A 19716-nucleotide genomic window follows, 5' to 3' on the forward strand; every position below is an offset into this window, starting at 1 on the left:
ATCGAAGCAAATTTAATGATAGACAAGCCCAGCCCTCCGCTGGTAGTTGAGGTCCACACTCAAGCAACTGATTACCATCCATAGAAACTTGATGATATTTAGGTAAGTGAGCGGGTTGCTAAAAGGGCCAGTTCATTTTAAGCGCTTCGACTTTTGTAGACATACTCGCGTGACTGATATGCGGTGGTTAAAATTAAAAAATATAATGTTCACTAAAATCGCTGAGGCTTCTCCCGTTTATGGAGTATCGAGACCAAAGACGACTAGTTGGAAAGTGTATTTTCACGTTCAATAAGTAGCATTCTTGGAATTCAATTTTCAACCCAGTTGGCGAGAAAACGGCGATAAATTGTGAAAAATATGGTAATTTCATTACGATCGGCGCGTTATTCGTCGTTGCCATGAAAACGGAACCCCAATCCGGATTTTTCCTTTTAACGCACAATAGTAGGGAGACAGGATAACCCACGTGAAAAATTTCGTCTAGATTGGACCAGCCGTTTAGACGCTACGTCCAAACAGACTGACAGATAGACAGACAAGCTGGTAGGCGCCCAGTATCTCCGCTGATAGTTGAGACTCGCACTCAAGCAACTGATTCCTTGTCTACTACCATCTGTACAAACTCGCGGATCTTGAACGGGGCGCAATTAAGAGAGTTGTTTGGCAAAAATGCCAGTTCATTTTAAGCGCTTCGCGTTTCGCAGACAAACTCGCGTGACTGATATACTGTGGTTGCAAATCGAAAAAAATAATATTCACTAAAATCACTGAGGCTTCTCCAGTTTATGGAGTAATTAGACCAAAGACGACTTATTGAAAAGAGTATATTCCTATGCGGAAAGTAGCGTTCTTGGAATTTTAATTTTCGACTTGGTTGGCAAGAAAGCGGCGATCAATTAAGAAAAAATAGAAATTTCATAGCGATCGGAGCGTTAATCGTTGTTGCCGTGGGAACGAAACCTCTATCCGGACTTTCAGACAGAACGACTGATAATAAGGGTCTCCTAGAGCGGAGATCAAAAATACTTGATTACTTTATTAAACAAAGTTTGAAATTTTACTTCGTCAATCAGTTATTTTTGATTTTGTAGTGCAAATTTTATATATATAGTTCTTTATATTTACAGTGGGTTTATGGCCTTCCAATCATCATTTTTGCATTTTCCGGCCATTTCAGTGTACTTCCTATTTATGCAGAACTGAAAAGGTAAAACGCATTACGTTTCGTAGAAATTTCTCTACTGTTACCGGTAACCTCTTAACATTTTGCAAGTCGTCCAGGAATCGCGCAAACAAAATGCATTTTGAAATAATTTCCAAAATTTGTAAACACAATCAGTTTACGGCCAGTTAGTTGCCTAAAACGATAAAGTTATTTGGTTTATTTCAACTTTCAATGTTATTTGTTTGTTTGTTAAAACCGCGTTTGAGTTTCGAAGGTAACAATAATTTGTCCTCAAGCTTTGTTCCATATATGGCCCAAATTATACTGAAAAAGAAAAATCTAGAACAGCGATAGTACGTATCCATAATATTGCAATTTTTACCATTTTATCTATTTTAGTTAGAATGAAATATTATTACGGCGTCGTGTAACATGCCTAAATGTTACTGACTGAGCCCGCATTTCGTATCTTTCTGATAATAAGTACGCCGTAATTGCGTTTATGCAACAGTAGTACGATTGATTACTTATATTATCGTCATTCTAATGAGTCTTGTTTTGTGAAGTCGATATATATGTACCGCGGTGTGATATTCTGCTCATTTTTGAAATTTTTCTTGCAATTATTTTGACAGTCCATCAACATCGAGAATGCAATATGTGGCTTTTTCGGCATTTACAACATGTTTTACTTTGTATTCACTGTCTGCGGTATTCAGCTATTTAACATTTTATAGTGAGTAATAACGTTACTGAGTAATGTCCTATGTCTTCATTTCATGATCGTATTTTTTAATATACATTTCAGATTGGTTGGAACCAGAATTACTTTTGACTTATAATCGAACTGACCAGGACAATCTTCTTACACTTTTTGTTAGGATATGTGTGTCATTAACTGTAATGGTCACTGTACCAGTAAAGCAATTTGCGCTAAGTTTAATAGGAACAATGTTCACTTTAAAAGATGTTTTTAACTAACAGCTCTTATCTCGTGTGTATCATGATAAATTTGTACAAATAGTCCAAAATCTCTCAAAATCACGATTTTTTATCTTGTCGAAAAATCAAACAACGATTTTTTAAACTAAACGTGATGAACGTTGTTGATTTTAACATTCGATATCAATGATAATATGTAATAAGAAGATAACAATCTTGTTTAATTTAACTTGTTATTTGCCCGAAATATACCTGATATATAAAACAATTTATTTATATTCAGATGAGAAAAGCTATCAATTTTATACTGTTTCCGAAGAAAATGTTTTCTTGGTTCAGACATATTGGAATAATGCTTGTCAGTTTGGCGGGGATTCTATGTTTTGTGATATACGTTACAAACATTCGGGAAGTTTATGGAATTGTTGGTACGTATGAAAATTACAGTTTTAGTTTAAATTATTTTACACTGCTTCGTGACGGAGGATGTAAGTTTCCCCAATAAGTAAAACATACTGGGGTCCAATCAAAAAATTGTATATCCAAGAAAAGCCGAAGTTATAGCGCCAATTTTTGTTTTTCATCACACTATATATGGAGAACAGACATATATTTATCAATAATTTATAACATATATATGGGATCGTACAATTAGTACAAAATTTTGTGTGCATTCATTTTTTTTTTCAGGTGCGACAACAAGCAATATGTTGACATTCATTCTTCCTTGTGTATTCTTCCTAAAGCTAAACAATTTAAGCTTGAAATCTCCTCTCAAAATAGTTGCTATCAGTATTTGTGTTGTGGGAAGTGGTATCATGATTCAAACCTTGTGTATTCTTATTTTTGGATACATTTCAAAATAAATATACATGAAGAGATTCCATACAAGGGTTTTATGGATCATAATGACCAAACCAACGAAAGAAACCGGGAAAGCTAGTCGCGAAGTAGTTGCCAGATTTATGACCGATATTCACTGCTTTCAATATTTCGCTAATTGATGCATGGTCGCGAACTGCGAAGGTTACATCGTCCACGTACTGATTCAGTTTGTGTTCGAAAGTTCCTAATTTTATCCCGTGTATGCCATTATTGACTGTTATCGATCTGGCAAAGGGTTCATTCAGTATTTAAGGCGTATAGGATCATAATGAGCGGACAAACTTGCCTACTTTCTCGTCGAATTTTTATTACCTTGGACAACCTACCATTTACATCTACCCTACTTTTGATTTCTGTATACATGCTTTTTATCACGTTGAAGGTCCTATTTCCGATTCCAATTTGATGCAGTATTTTAAACAGAAAACCATGATTGACCATGTCGAGAACTTTTAAATCATCTATTAGAATTATTGTCCTAGGAATATTGTTCATTTTACAGTGCCTTACGATAGCGTCCGTATTGTATTGAACATCTTCGATGCTTAGTGGGAGTGAGCATTTTTGCGTTTTGCTTATAACATTATTTAGTATCGGCTCGAGCCGCTTAACCAGTATCCTATATACAATTTTATAGTATGTGTTTAAAGTAGTTATTAGTCGCCAAGTTTTGAGTAAATTTTCGCCTTTTTTGTATATAAGTTTGACTTGATCTAGCGCCAACTCGGGCCGGGCGCTAGGGGCTTAATGACGTAAACCACTTTATAAGAGTTAACACTTCAAGATTCTCTCAAAATAGACGTAAAATGGGATCAAATTTCGGGAAAACGTCCTTACCTAATCATTATAACATTTTCCATGCTTATTTTGAAAAGGGTTTTCAAGTCCCGGCGTGTGCCGACAGGTTAAACTTTCAAAAACACGATTTTTTTTAATTAATCAAACAGTTGTTATTAAAAAGTAATAATTGATTTTAGCGTCGTCTATTGTAACAATTCATTTTATTAATATTTTGGAAATATAATTAGAACCTCTTAGAATGATAAGGGTAGAGTACCCTACCCTATCTTTCCTACCCAAATACGGGCATGGTGGAGTACTCTACCCTTGGTACCCAACGGTTGTGGCTGAACAGCTGTTTGGTCACGTGTCTGGTGTCTGGCTTCAGTACGATAAATATTTACGTCACACAACGACGTTTTGCGCGTTATCGCGCCTTACACGTGGGTTATGAAAAAGTAAAATCAGTGTATTTTGGGGGTGATTTTCAGATTATCTAAAACCATTTTCCCAAATTAGTTGCGTTCTGGTTGTTACGATTTTTGCATCTCAAATAACGCATCTACACCTTGCGGGCTGCGAATAGAATTATTTTTCTTTCAACTCAGTGTACTGCTTTTGAGATTGCAGATTGCCATCGACGACGCGGTGATGCAGTACGCGGGCATTAGTGAGTCCATGTTCTTCGAGCTCCCAAAAAAAGCTTTCAACGTGTGCCTTTATGCGCAATTATCTGTATGGTTTCGGTGCCCCTTTATATTCAAATATTAGTTTGTCCAAATATTTTGGGTACTTCCGAAATATGTGAACCAAGATGGTGGACACCGACACAAATTTTGCATGTGCATTCATCATATCTCGGGTCAGAAGCCTATTGATTTTGGATGAATTATGTCGTATAATTAGCGAGTTATTAATTAATTAGTGATGGGACACGCGGTGTCACTTTTGAGTCACGACGAAAACCGCAGTTTCGATCGATAAGTCTTCGGTCTCCGACCGCTATTCTTGTTTTGTATTCATGTAAGTTCCTCTTGGCTTTGTTATTTTTTTTTGGTCCAAGTTTCGTTGATTGTAGATGTCCTCCAAAATATTGGCCTAATACTTTGATTTGGTTCATTAAATATTTTGAAAGGATCGTATGTTGAAGATTGCGATTTGTGGTATCTTTCGAGCATAAAATTGGTGTTTTGTGTTCGTTCAATTTTTGACCAGTGATCTGTTCATATCGTTTGAATTCTTTAAGGTTTCATCTATACCTCGTAGGTTTACACTAAAAGTTGTATTGTCGTTTGCGTATTGTGAGATACAGGTGTTAATATTTTCAGAACTGCTGTTCTTTAATTCAAGCAGACATCAGTGGCTAACAAGTAGCAAATGTTTAAGCTACCAATTATGGCGATTGACTACCAGTTGGGATTGAAACCTACATTTAAATGATCCGGCAAATGATGTAAATTAGTGTCTTTCAAAGATTTCAAACATTTTTGTCATCATTTACACTCACTGAAGCTATACGTTTGTTCCATATTCAAATATACCCATAATAATATATCACGAATGCCGTCAACCTCATAGGCTTTTTTCGACGACGCACCTTCATTGGCATACTTGAGCCGTATGAAACCTGAAAGTTTGCATTATCACAAACAAACAAGAGTGCTGATCGGAGCGTGGGCAGAGCGCGGCTAGGTAGGGGGAAGTGTAGGTAAGTTTAGGGCGGTGGGTCGAGGATAGGAAGTTAGAGGGAATGCAGTGGTTAAAGGGTAGGAAGGTTGAGATAGTTATGCAATGGGTCGAGGATAGAAAGGTTGAGAGAGATAGAACAGTAGGGCAGATATAGGGAAGCGTGTCGAAGGTTGAAGGAGATAGGGAAGTGGGTCTATAGAATTTAGTGTCGATGGGTTTTCCTGTATTTTGGGTTATGCCTAAATTATTCTCAGGTGGAAATTTTATAATTAGAATATTAGGTTTATTCAAATAAATATTGGCCGATTAGATTTTGAGGATTGCTGTATTTTGATATATCTATATATCTCTTATTTATTTATTTTGAATTAATTTCAATCCTTGTCAAAAACAATCAATTTATCAATAAGACTGTACAACATAACATCGCTAAAGCTAACACTGACATCAACACTAGTTGTAATTAAGCATGCACCCCAAATAACGCATCTACACCTTGTGAACTGCGAACGGAATAAAGTTTCTTTCAACTTGATGTACGGTCCTTGAGATTGCAGAGTACTGTGCGTGCATCGGCGGGATCATTACAGTTTTGATATTGAAGTATATACTGTAAATTGTTAGTGCATGTATTAAAGGTATTAATTTGGGGGCACAAAAGAACAGACACGATTTCAGTTACACCCTGTAAACCGGAGCCGTAGTAGGAGATATTACTCTACGCGTGATTGGCTGCATTTCCTAATTGCAATAATATTATACCATTTTGCATTATTTTACTGGTCTACCCATCGGCGACGCAGCAATGCAGTATTTAAAGCTTTCAAATTCACCATATGGAATTAGTGCACACAGAATATGATTTTCCTCTATGGCTCTGAGTTATTGGGCATTAGTGAGGCCGTGCTTTTCGAGCCCCAAAATAAAAGTTTCCAATGTGTGCAATAAACAACTGTTAGATCTGAACACCGGAACATTTCCACGTCCCGCTGATGCCTGATATAGATAATTGTTACAATTTTTTTTTGACCGTTGACTGCATTCTCAGGTATAAACATAAATAATATTCAACTTTATACGGTACAATTTCTTCAAAAGTCATCGGTTTAAAAAAAATAGATATCCCGTGTTGTTTAATTCAAAAACTTTATCGCTATGGCTCAATTGATAAACACCAAGAAAATGTAAAAAATAGTTGAAGTACTAGTGTTGCTGATTATGAAAATTCGGCAATGGCTAGTTCAGTTTCCGGAGGAATATATTGTTTATTATTATATATATATATATTGCGATAGCGTCTATTCAATGTCAATCTACGATTGCGCGTTCTGTCGCGGGGATATCAGCATATCGACATTTAAGGAAAAAAGGGTTAGCGAATGACCTGAATTTACAAGCTCATTGTAACGAATTGCTTGAAGAGACTGGCGAATAGTCTATACTTTTCGGAAGTGTTCAAATTGACCTATAGTCCTATACGGAACCAATAAGCAATAACCAGAACCGAAATATTAAAAACGTAAAATGACAATTCTTGATCCTGATTCTTGTGCGAGGATAACGACGATCCAGATTTATCTTTAGTAAAATATGGATGACGTAATGCTTCTTGTGGCGTAATTCTAATATTAGCATCTCACCTGAATAATTACGTTAAATAGAAATTTGTGAAATGTTTAGGTTTATCGAGGGACATATTGAGCATTAAAAAAGCAAGCTTCGGTTTAAACTTTGTATACCAATATAGTTTTACTGCAATATTTATTGTCATCTTCCACGGCAAAATACTTAATCCAAACATTTTGAAATGTAACAACAATCAATAAAACATAATTAAGGGGTATTCTTTTGGATACGCGACGAAACCAACGAATCGATGGCGGCTCTTGCCATGAGGGTTTATGACACTATTACCGGTATATTCACAAAGTCATGTACCAGATTTTAGCTTATCATGCGGAATTATATCTACGTAAATCTGAAACATAACCCCAAATCCATCAAAATTGTATCCATAAGAACAATGTTCTGAATTACTCATTATTTGTCACCATCAGGTACAGCCCTACCATTACAACCGACATGCCGTGGTTGCGGCCAAAAAATTTTACCCGCCATTGGTTTTCAATTTACTGCCGTGGTAACGGCATCTCGCCATTGGTTTTAGCTAAAAAGTCAGTTGCCATGGTGGCTATGGTTTGCAAACCCCGCCATGGTTTTGCGGCAGCTTCGGACGCCGCAAAATACTTAAAACTGCACTTGCCATCGCGAGAGCATCTAAACACTGCATTCCATTCGTCACGACGTCCGAAAATTTAGAGTATAATCTTCGTGGAATCACCAACACGAAAAAGAACTGAAACTAGCCCGGATAAACTTAACTCTAAAAAATAATTTTCAGGTCAGTATCTCAAAGAAAACCAAACAGGATACCAGCCAATGATACAGTATCGTTAAGACAGCAAACGCTCATGGAAAAAATCAGAAATTCCAGACTAAACAAAACTGAAAATTCCTCAAATAAAAGAACAAATTTTGAGGCTGATAATCTGACGTCTGCCTATATATAATTAATCTTTTACCTATACAATGAGTAAAATTACTACCAATAACATAAATGGGCTAGGAAAAAAATAAAATAGTTCCGAAAATCGGATAAGTCAATTTAATCCCGACATTTTATGTTCCCAAGTACTGAATAAAATTGACGATGGGCAAATTCAACGATGGGCAGATAACATTGGTTATAAAATCTTTCGCAACATAAGTGCATCTGACACAGCAATCAAATACATGAAGCATGGAACTGGTATAATGATAAAAAAAAACAGTTGAAATCAGAGTCTCGAAATACACTAAATTGATAGAACATAGAATAGATAGTTTGATTTGGCATCACAAAAATGGGTACATAATGATCATGAACAATTATGCGCCAAACGGATTTTTTTAGCAAGGTAATTGACTTTTTAAACATATATAAAGTCAAATTTGAATTGGTCATAAGGTGATATTTTAATATTGTATTAGATAAAAGAGACGTCCTAAACCAAAATACCTTCAAACTTACCCATGCTGAAAAAATATTCAAGAAGGCCATCACATAAAGGATAATCAACTACATGAAAAACTAAAGTTAATAATGAGAGGGGTGGCCTGAAAAATAAGCAAAAATCTTAGTTTTAAAATAACAACTTAAACAAATAATTGACTACAAACTGAAAAAGGATACGATTAGAGCAGCTGTAGCAAATATGGAAGAGAGGGAAACACCAACAAAAAGCTTTTTTGAAAATCTGAAAAAAGAGAGATAGGCCTACAACACAACAATTTATGAATTGATAGACAAAGATGAGACGAAAAATAAAAGCAAGGAAAATATAATTAAAATGACAAAAAACTTCTATAAAGAACTTTGGCAATCCAACTATACTGGTAATCCTCAATATCAGCAAATATTAGCAACATGGTTATTAATATAATAACAGAGCACCTTTTTTCCAATAGTTACAACGGACCCAATAAATTATTGATATTGAAAACTATTCAGATAATAAAGGAACAAATATATAACGAGAATATCGGTCAGAGACCGAAGACTTATCGATCGAAAGTTAGGGGATCCCAAAACAGCTCTCTTACTCCATAGTGACAACTTGTGTCTCATCACTCATTAACTCGCTAATTATACGACATAAATCATCCAAAATCAATAGGATTCTGGTCCGACATATGATGAATGCACATGCAAAATCTGGAGCAGATTCGATCTTGCTTCCGTGAGATATCGCGTGCATCTAACAGACAAATACCTATCAACATACTTAAAATCGATTAGTAACGGAACAATACGAAATAACCATTTTCAACAACCAAACAAAACGGAAACGTATAATCCGACTTGCAACTGACAGGAGCCAGCTTGACGTGTTTTTTTTGCCGTCCAGTAAACAAAGTCACGTGACCCGTGCAAGTCCTCTATATACTACTATTACAGGGAACTGCGACCGACCAAATTCGGCACACTATAAATTGGAAGGAGCTTCTGGCAGGATATGTCGATGCAAATTAGTACCAACACCCACTATAGCAGCTAAACTAAGGTTGCCATATCTGGAAAGACAAAATCTCTGACAAAATTTTAATGAGCCACGTTGACCAATTTGGCAACCAAAACACTAATACTGTACAGCAGTGGGAAAAGGCACTAGTAAGCCGCAGCGTGTTTCAGATGAGCCGCGAAAATTAACAGAATTGTATTAAAAATAACCAAAATATGATTTGGTATTTAAAGGCTGTGTAAATGATTCAATAAATCCCTTTATTTTCTGTTACATAGTGTCTGTCTGCGTTATTGTTACGTAACAATAGATATAGACACCACTGCAATTACGTGAGATGCAGATAATTTATCTGCTGAACCATGTATGTTAGTCGTTGGTTGAACCGAGTTCATCGAACAGGCAGAGATGGGGGAAAAGAGTTGACATTTTACCTTTATTTCTTAGGTCTACATGTTTACTAACGGGCATAAATTACACAATACCGATATTGAGATTTATTGGAGGGCAGCGTAAAAAAAAACTTGGGTACCGCTGCTGTACAGTACTATATTGTATAAAAAAATAAATTCACAAGATATCCAAAGGCACAAACTGTCCTCGCCTTTTCGTGAGAATAGAATAAATACAGAAAGAAATTGTTGCTTAAAATTTAGCACTGGTGACTAAACCCTAGCATGGAATAAAGTACAGGTAAAGGTGGTACAACCAAAATACCGTTAACTAAATGCTGACAATTCAGGTCTTATGTGACTTCACAATTATCCGAATTAGACGCAATCCGTGTTGCACAAAAATGCTAGAGTGTGGCATATCTCTGAAAAAAGGGATTTCGTAGATGCGTAATATCTAAAAACTCGCGGTTCTGTAACAGGGATTTACTGTATTCAAAAATCCCTGACATATACGCACTTTTTAGCAATTCTCCCTGACGCAAATTTGACCACTAAAATCCCAGACATGTCAGGGAAAAAATGGCGTATGGCAACCCCAAGCTAAACACTGACTACTGTGAAACAAGAACACCTTTGATGAACTGATATTCAAGAAAAAAAACTTGATTTAAAAGCAAAAAACAGCATAGTGAAAAAATCCTGTCTACTCTGTATCTTGACCTACCATAAATGGCTCTTGCCTTATATGCCAACAATGAACCTTTTTATTGTTTAGTACCATCTGGCCTTGCATACAAAGTTGACAGCCATTAGTGAGGACCTTTTATGACTCGTTGAGAATGTGGCTAAATATAGTCGTTATTCTAGTCCGATCTTGTTCGCCAGGCCGGTGGAAGTGGTCCACTGTAATTCTATAAAATTCTTAATACCATGTTAAAACGGATGTCGTGAATGGGAATAATTCCACAAGAGTTGGGCTGGATTTCAGTAATGTCGTTCTGATCCGTATAAAAAAAATAAAAAAGATACCGAAAATACCACGGTATTTCTCGAGAAGCACTTTTAAAATGACTAAGAGCTTTAAATATCTTTCTTAAAAACTGATTAGAACTAGGCTTACCATACGTCCCGGTTTATTCGGGACAGTCCCGGTTTTAGCATGTTTTTCAGCCTTCCCGTCGATAGACCCAAAAATCCGGGTTTAACGAAGGCAGCCGATTTGCGTTTCACTTTATTAGTTCAGATGGAGAGAAAAATTGGTATATCATGGTTATAATATGTTGATTTAACACCCAACTGTACAGTTGTTGAATCATCAAAATGCCGGAAACAACGTGCAAGTTTTCTGATGAGTTGAACGATTTCCATTATTTAAAGCAAAGACCAATAAAGAATATTTTAATAGGATTTACAGCTAATTTGAATAATTAAACCCACAATGGCATGAAAAACGTTTAAACCAGTGGTCGGCAACCACCGGGCCGCGGCCCATCGCCGGTCCGCGGAAAGGTCACTACCGGCCCACAGAAAGGATGCCCAAAAAGGGAAAAATCCCTAATAACACGTTCACAAACCAGACAAAAACAACGCATCTGAGCAGCATGTCTGATTTGACAAACGATTTCAACGTCAATAGTTATGACTAAACAAACATCAATGAAGCAATTCTCGAATGACTGCGTCCCAAATTATCTAACAAAACTGAGACTGTAGATATACCGGGAACATCATTCTGGAACAAAAAATTATTTGTGTTTGCAATATGGATTCATAGCCATAAGTGACAGCAAAGACATTGCGTCCAGTTTGCGTCCATTGTCATAATAAATTCTTGAATGATGCAATGAAGCCTTGAAAACTTCTTCGAACGATGCGATTGTCTCGTCGACGACGAGACTGTGTTATATAGGGAGGTTGATTCAAATGATAATGAGTTGAAAAGCATCTTTGCAAAACATAACTTGGCAGTTTTTTGGTCCAGAATTTTGAATAAATACCCAGACGTTTGCGGGCGCTTTTACCTTTTTCCTTATGTCAGGTAGGGCTTTCAATACTGACAACCACGAAAAAAAGGAAATACCGAAGTAGAAACGAGCGCCACTGTCAAAAACTAAATAAAAGCCATCTGAAAGACAAAAAGACGGGCAACCCTAAAATGCGGGAAACGGGAACGACGGGAACTACGGGAAATGCACTAAAATGCGGGAACTGCGGGAACGACGGGAAATTGCAAAAACTAAAATGCGGGAACTACGGGAATGACGGGAACTACGGGAAATTTCACTAAAAAGCGGGAAATTTCACAAAAAGCGGGAATGACGAGAAATCGCTTTAAGGTACAGGAAATATTCATTTTGGGGTATGTTTAGGGGAAATAGTTCTAGAAAACGAAAGCAATGGTTAATATACGCTTGGGGGTGTATGTACGTGAAAATTTATCTAAAATGCGGGAACGACGGCAAATCGCGTTAAAGTACGGGAAATACTCATTTCAGAGTATGTTTAGAAGAAATTGCACTAGAAAATGGAAGCAACGGGAAATATACGCTTGGGTTGTGTGGATACGGAAATTTCACTAAAAGATTCTAATAATATTCGGATTCGGATAATATGTATTCGGATAATATGTATGTTAGTACAATTACCCCGTACATGCACACTCAAGTATAAACGGCACTCCGGAAGTATGTGCAACAAGATGACGCACAACCTGAACTCTAACTTGGTATACATACTATGTTCAGGTTGTGCGTCATCTTGTTGCACATAATTCGGGAGCGCCGTATAAACTTGCTTTTGCTATTCAATGCAAAATTACCCCACACATACTCTAAAATACATATTTCCCATACCCTAAAGCAAATTCCCGTCATTCCCGTCTTTTGTGAAATTTCCCGTAGTTCCCGCAATTTCAAATTGACAAATTCCCGTCGTTCCCGCAGTTCCCGCTTTTTAGTGCATTTCCCGTCGTTCCCGCAGTTCCCGCATTTTAGGGCCCTAAAATGCGGGAAACGGGAATGACGGGAAACGTTAATAACAAGCGAGAAAATGTTACAAAAAACGGGAATGACGGAAAATCGCTCGAAGATAAAGGAAATATGTATTATAGTACGATTACTACGTACATGCACACTTAAGAATAAACGGCACTTTGGAAGTATTTGCAACAAAATGGCGCACAACCTGAGCTTTAACCTGGTACACATATTTGGTTCAGGTTGTGCGCCATCTTGATGAACATACTCGGGAGCACTGTATAAACTTGCCGTTACTTTCGCCCTTCAGTGAAAATTTACCTCACACATACTCTAAAATACATATTTCCCATACCCTAAAGCAAATTCCCGTCATTCCCGTCTTTTGTGAAATTTCCCGTAGTTCCCGCAATTTCAAATTGACAAATTCCCGTCGTTCCCGCAGTTCCCGTTTTTTAGTGCATTTCCCGTCGTTCCCGTTTCCCGCATTTTAGGGCCCTAATGACGGGAAAATTTACCAATAAGCGGGAGAATGTTACGAAATGCGGGAAAGAGGGGAAATTGCTCTCAGATAGGGAAAACATGCATTTTAGAGTGTATGTAGGGGAAATTTCACTAAATAGCGGGAAATTTCACACAAAGTGGGAATGACGGAAAATAGCTCTAAGATTGGGGAAATGGGCATTTTATTGGGTATGTACGGGAAATTGTACTAGAAGGCGAGAGCAACGGGAAATATACACTTGAATGTGTAGGTACAAGAAATTGTATTGAAAAGCGGAAATTACGGAAAATATTACTCATGAGTAGGAACTATGTGATATTTTGGGAAATTTCACTGAAAATTGGGTGGGTATAAGGGAAATTCTCTAAATAAGCGGCGATGACGGGAACAACGGTAATTGATGGCGATGACGGCAATGAAAAGCGAACGTATTGACAAATGACGGGGAGAGTCGGAAGAGTAAGAGCATCGCGTAAAAAATAAATAACATGTATTTAGCTGTTTTATATAGAAAATTACAACAAAATATGTAAGTATTGAAAATGGCGGGAAGAGCGGAAAATTGCGGAAAAGGCGGGAAGAGTAAAAATATCTCGGGAATGCGGAAAATAGGTATTTAGGTGTTTTATATAGAAAATTGCAACAAAATACGTAAGTCTTGAAAATGGTGGGAAGAGCGGAAAATTGCGGAAAAGACGGGAAGAGTGAGAATATGGCGGGAATGCGGAAAATAAGTATTCAGGTGTTTTATATAGAAAAGGGCAAAAAATACGTAAGTATTGAAAATAGCGGGAAGAGCGGAAAAATGCGGGAAGAGTAAGAATATCGCGGGAATGCGGAAAATAAGTATTCAGGTGTTTTATATAGAAAATTGAAACAAAATACGTAAGTATTGAAAATGGCGGAAAAGGCGGGAAGAGTAAGAATATCTCGGGAATGCGGAAAATAAGTATTTAGGTGTTTTATATAGAAAATTGCAACAAAATACGTAAGTATTGAAAATGGTGGGAAGAACGGAAAAGGCGGGAAGATTGAGAAAATCGCTGTAAAACAGGAAGTTTATATTTAGGTGTTTTTATACAGGACATTACAATGAAATGCGAGATTCGGGAAGAACAAAAAATCTATGTACAGCATAAGATTCCTGCGGAAATCGATTTTATTTCCACAACAGCAAGAAAAGCATCTTATAAAGTCAATTCATATGTAGCCTGCTAAGACATTGTAGGCTGCGCTTTCGAAATTGTCCAAGCTATGTAGCGCGCGTTTCATCTATCACGATTAATAAGTACAAGAGAGCTATGCTCAAATATATGGACACGTAGAGTCACATAATTTTGATGACGTCATAGCGAAAAAAAAAGTAATAGCCTTCTGGAGAAAATTTTTATCTTTAACTACTAAAAATTTCAAAGCAATTGGTCCAGTTTTCGAAGAGAAAAGCGACTTTTTAAAAACGTGTCAAAGAACAACAAGAACAAGAACAAGAACAACAACAACATAATATTGAAACGATCGTTATGTCCACTACGTGTCCAATAAGTTTATTTCGACTCCATAAATAAATAAAAACCGATTATGATATCAGGAGAGCAAACAAAATCTTAGATAAGGTTGAAAACGCACAGAATATAAGATGGAGGGTTTTGCCAAGAAGAAGTGGTACGTGTTCACTCACCTAAAATATTTCACACACGCTCACACACACAACCATACAGAAGTTACAAGAGAGCTATGCTCAAATATATGGACACGTAGAGTCACATAATTTCGATGACGTCATAGCGAAAAAAAAAGTAATAGCCTTCTGGAGAAAATTTTTATCTTTAACCACTAAAAATTTCAAAGCAATTGGTCCAGTATTCGAAGAGAAAAGCGACTTTTTAAAAACGTGTCAAGCGGTACTGAGTTAGCAGTCAGGCAGCATCTTACCTGTACACTGTAGGCCATATACGGTAATTGATCACAGAACAGTTGTTCCCTTGCAAATTTTATGTTGTTTACACTTTAGGACAGATAATTGATCACAGAACAATTCTTCCCTTTCAAATTTTATGTTGTTTCCAGTAGACTCTCATCAAAATAAACAAATATAGTAGGCTACAAGTGCTACAACGCTTGCATTACTGCACTGGTAGGACCGTGAAAGAATAAGTTACGGTAATTTCATTGTGGTAAGACACCGGTACCGGCACCAGTACCAGTATCGTACTTACGTAATGAGCTACCAGTACCGGTTAGCAGTCAGCCAGCATCTTACCTGTACACTGTAGGCCATATACGGTACCGTAATTGATCACAGAACAGTTGTTCCCTTGCAAATTTTATGTTGTTTACACTTTAGGACAGATATTTGATCACAGAACAATTCTTCCCTTTCAAATTTTATGTTGTTTCCAGTAGACTCTCATCAAAACAAGAGAGCTATGCTCAAATATATGGACACGTGGAGTCACATAATTTTGATGACGTCATAGCGAAAAAAAAGGAATAGCCTTCTGGAGAAAATTTTTATCTTTAACCACTAAAAATTTCAAAGCAATTGGTCCAGTATTCGAAGAGAAAAGCGACTTTTAAAAACGTGTCAAGCGGTACTGAGTTAGCAGTCAGGCAGCATCTTACCTGTACACTGTAGGCCATATACGGTAATTGATCACAGAACAGTTGTTCCCTTGCAAATTTTATGTTGTTTACACTTTAGGACAGATAATTGATCACAGAACAATTCTTCCCTTTCAAATTTTATGTTGTTTCCAGTAGACTCTCATCAAAATAAACAAATATAGTAGGCTACAAGTGCTACAACGCTTGCATTACTGCACTGGTAGGACCGTGAAAGAATAAGTTACGGTAATTTCATTGTGGTAAGACACCGGTACCGGCACCAGTACCAGTATCGTACTTACGTACTGAGCTACCAGTACCGGTTAGCAGTCAGCCAGCATCTTACCTGTACACTGTAGGCCATATACGGTAATTGATCACAGAACAGTTGTTCCCTTGCAAATTTTATGTTGTTTACACTTTAGGACAGATAATTGATCACAGAACAATTCTTCCCTTTCAAATTTTATGTTGTTTCCAGTAGACTCTCATCAAAATAAACAAATATAGTAGGCTACAAGTGCTACAACGCTTGCATTACTGCACTGGTAGGACCGTGAAAGAATAAGTTACGGTAATTTCATTGTGGTAAGACACCGGTACCGGCACCAGTACCAGTATCGTACTTACGTACTGAGCTACCAGTACCGGTACCGAACCTGTAGGTCTGATATTCCGTTCCGCATACGATAGGCTATAAAACTTGCATTGCAGCATTAGTAATACCGCGGAAGGAATGAGTCAATTTCACTGCGTTACGGTACCTGTATGGCAACTTACCAGTACCGACCTACAGTAGCTGTAGTACTGAGCAAGACAATCGATCGCGAAACCGCTTGAAATAAGTGTAAAACAGTGTTCCCATGAGTAAAAATAAATACCGCGAAATTTTGTATGAAATATCATATCTCATAGGATTCATATACAATTTAAGAATAAACAAAAGTAATAGCCTTCTAGCGAAAAAATTAATCTTTCACCACTGAAAATTTCAAAGCAATTGGTCCAGTATTCGAAGAGAAAAGCGACTTTTTAAAAACGTGTCAAAGAACAAGAACAACAACAAGAACAAGAACAAGAACAACAACAACATAATATTGAAACGATCGTTATGTCCACTACGTGTCCAATAAACAAATATAGTAGGCTACAAGTGCTACAACGCTTGCATTACTGCACTGGTAGGACCGTGAAAGAATAAGTTACGGTAATTTCATTGTGGTAAGACACCGGTACCGGCACCAGTACCAGTATCGTACTTACGTACTGAGCTACCAGTACCGGTACCGAACCTGTAGGTCTGATATTCCGTTCCGCATACGATAGGCTATAAAACTTGCATTGCAGCATTAGTAATACTGCGGAAGGAATAAGTCAATTTCACTGCGTTACGGTACCTGTATGGCAACTTACCAGTACCGACCTACAGTAGCTGTAGTACTGAGCAAGACAATCGATCGCGAAACCGCTTGAAATAAGTGTAAAACAGTGTTCCCATGAGTAAAAATAAATACCGCGAAATTTTGTATGAAATATCATATCTCATAAGATTCATATAAAATTTAAGAATAAACAAAAGTAATAGCCTTCTAGCGAAAAAATTAATCTTTAACCACTGAAAATTTCAAAGCAATTGGTCCAGTATTCGAAGAGAAAAGCGACTTTTTAAAAACGTGTCAAAGAACAAGAACAACAACAAGAACAAGAACAACAACAACATAATATTGAAACGATCGTTATGTCCACTACGTGTCCAATAAAGTAAGAAGAACATGATAAATTACATACTGGTAGTTAAAAAATATATATGAATAAATGAAAAATCACTGGCCACACCATATTAATAAATTTATATTGTTTTCCACTGCCGAATTGATCGATTCTATAAATAGGAGTGAACAGTAAAGATGAATTTTTATGAAAAATATATCGCCAAGCTGATTATTGTACACTTTTGTGGACATAACGATCGTTTCAATTTTATATTATTATTTTTCTTTTGCTTGGTCATGATAAAATCGCTTTTCTCTTCGAATACTTGACTAATTGTTTTGAGTGGTTAAAGATTAATTTTATCGTCAGAAGGCTATCACTTTTACTTATTTCAAAAATTTCTGTGGACTTCAAGAGATTCGTTTTTTATGTGTCAGAATAAAAAATAGCGACACTTTGTGACGTGTTCATATATTTGAGCACAGCTTTCTTGTTATATTTAATTTAGGGTAGAGCGATTGGGTAAAGGAATATATTGGTTACCAAGGTAAGGTTTTTTTTAATTTTTAGATATTGACTTCTGCAAGGATAACGGAATTAGGATTGTTACTTAATTAACAGGATCATTTCTTCATTAAGTTATTATGACGCAATTGATGTCAATTCAAATTTATCGTGGATGAGACATCAGCGAATTTTGTTGATGTAGACACCATTTATATTCAATAAGCTAGCCAATGAATTGATCATCACGAAACGACCTGAAAAACGGAAAATAAATCTGCGAGTAATAGAATATTCAAGGGTTACATATTAGGAAACAACACTACCCTACCTACACTTTTGTTGAGAAGAAATTAATATTTTGAGTAGATATTGATCATTAGTTATTTATCTTTAAAACTCTAGTTGAAAGGCACGAGTTGAATTCTGGTTGGGATACAGGGTAAATTTCTCGCAAACCATGCAAAAACTCTCAAACCACACTAACCATTTGCATGTTTCGTTAACTTTAACCACTTCTAATACTCATATTTTACTGTGAACTTATCAGCGTAAACTTGGAGGGAGCTGACTCCGATGACTGCATGATCGTATCACTCCTTCCAGTCTATACCGAAAGAAGTGTATTTTTTCTTTAGCCATTATTTATTGTTATGAATGTTTTTTCTGGTGCGCGAAATAAAATCTCTCTCTCTCTCTCTGTTGGCCTTCACGTTCATTTCACAGCAGAACCTTAACCTAGAATAAAATTTTGTATACACACAAGACAAATCATAGAATACCACAACAAATTAAAACCAAGGAGATAATCCAATATATCTCTACTGGTCGCCTAATTACAATAGGAGGTACAGGAGCTAAACTATACCGTCTACAACCCTCATAAGGTATTACACCGCCCAAATAGAAACAAAGACCATGCATGTGTGATGTTAAAAGTTGGTTCATCGGTTGATTCGTTTGAAAAAGGGATTATTGATAGCAAGCCGGGGAACGTCCGGTTTTCAGTAAATCGTTCAAGAATATAGCACATCGACGTTGACAAAGTCGTAAGAATTTATGTATCACTGCAAATGTCGCCAAATTGCATTTCAAAAAATGTTGAAAGTTTTGGGAAGGGCCCATGGAATTTCGTTTCATCACATATAGTTGCATCATTGATTTAAGTGTATTTCACTATCTGTTGTTCGGAACAATTCAATTCGATCGTACAACTTTACACTATATGAAAATTTTGCATTACAATCCATTGCGTTCCTATTTGATCTCTGAGGGTATTCGGTTAATTCCACTAAAATACCTTTAAAGAGAATCAGAAGGAAGATTCAGATTATAGGGAGCATTAAACCTATACTTGCATAAGACAATATTGGGCAACACCCTTCACACAAATAAAACAGCACTGAAATGATGCTAAGTTAACAGGAAATATCAATTCACTGAATAACAAAAATATACAAGTAACACTCGTAATAAATTACGTAAAACAATGGAA

General features: G+C 36.6%; 1 long non-coding RNA gene across 1 annotated transcript; it reads left to right on the forward strand.

Moving 5' to 3' along the window:
* Window positions 1-1160: 1160 nt before the first annotated feature.
* Window positions 1161-2033, forward strand: LOC120345673 (uncharacterized). The gene is made up of 3 exons (XR_013477583.1): window positions 1161-1210; window positions 1804-1904; window positions 1977-2033. It is a non-coding gene; the product is annotated as an uncharacterized LOC120345673 (long non-coding RNA).
* The last annotated feature ends 17683 nt before the right edge of the window (window positions 2034-19716 follow it).

The sequence above is a fragment of the Styela clava genome, chromosome 8 (genome assembly GCF_964204865.1).
Source record: "Styela clava chromosome 8, kaStyClav1.hap1.2, whole genome shotgun sequence".
NCBI classification, from domain to species: domain Eukaryota; kingdom Metazoa; phylum Chordata; class Ascidiacea; order Stolidobranchia; family Styelidae; genus Styela; species Styela clava.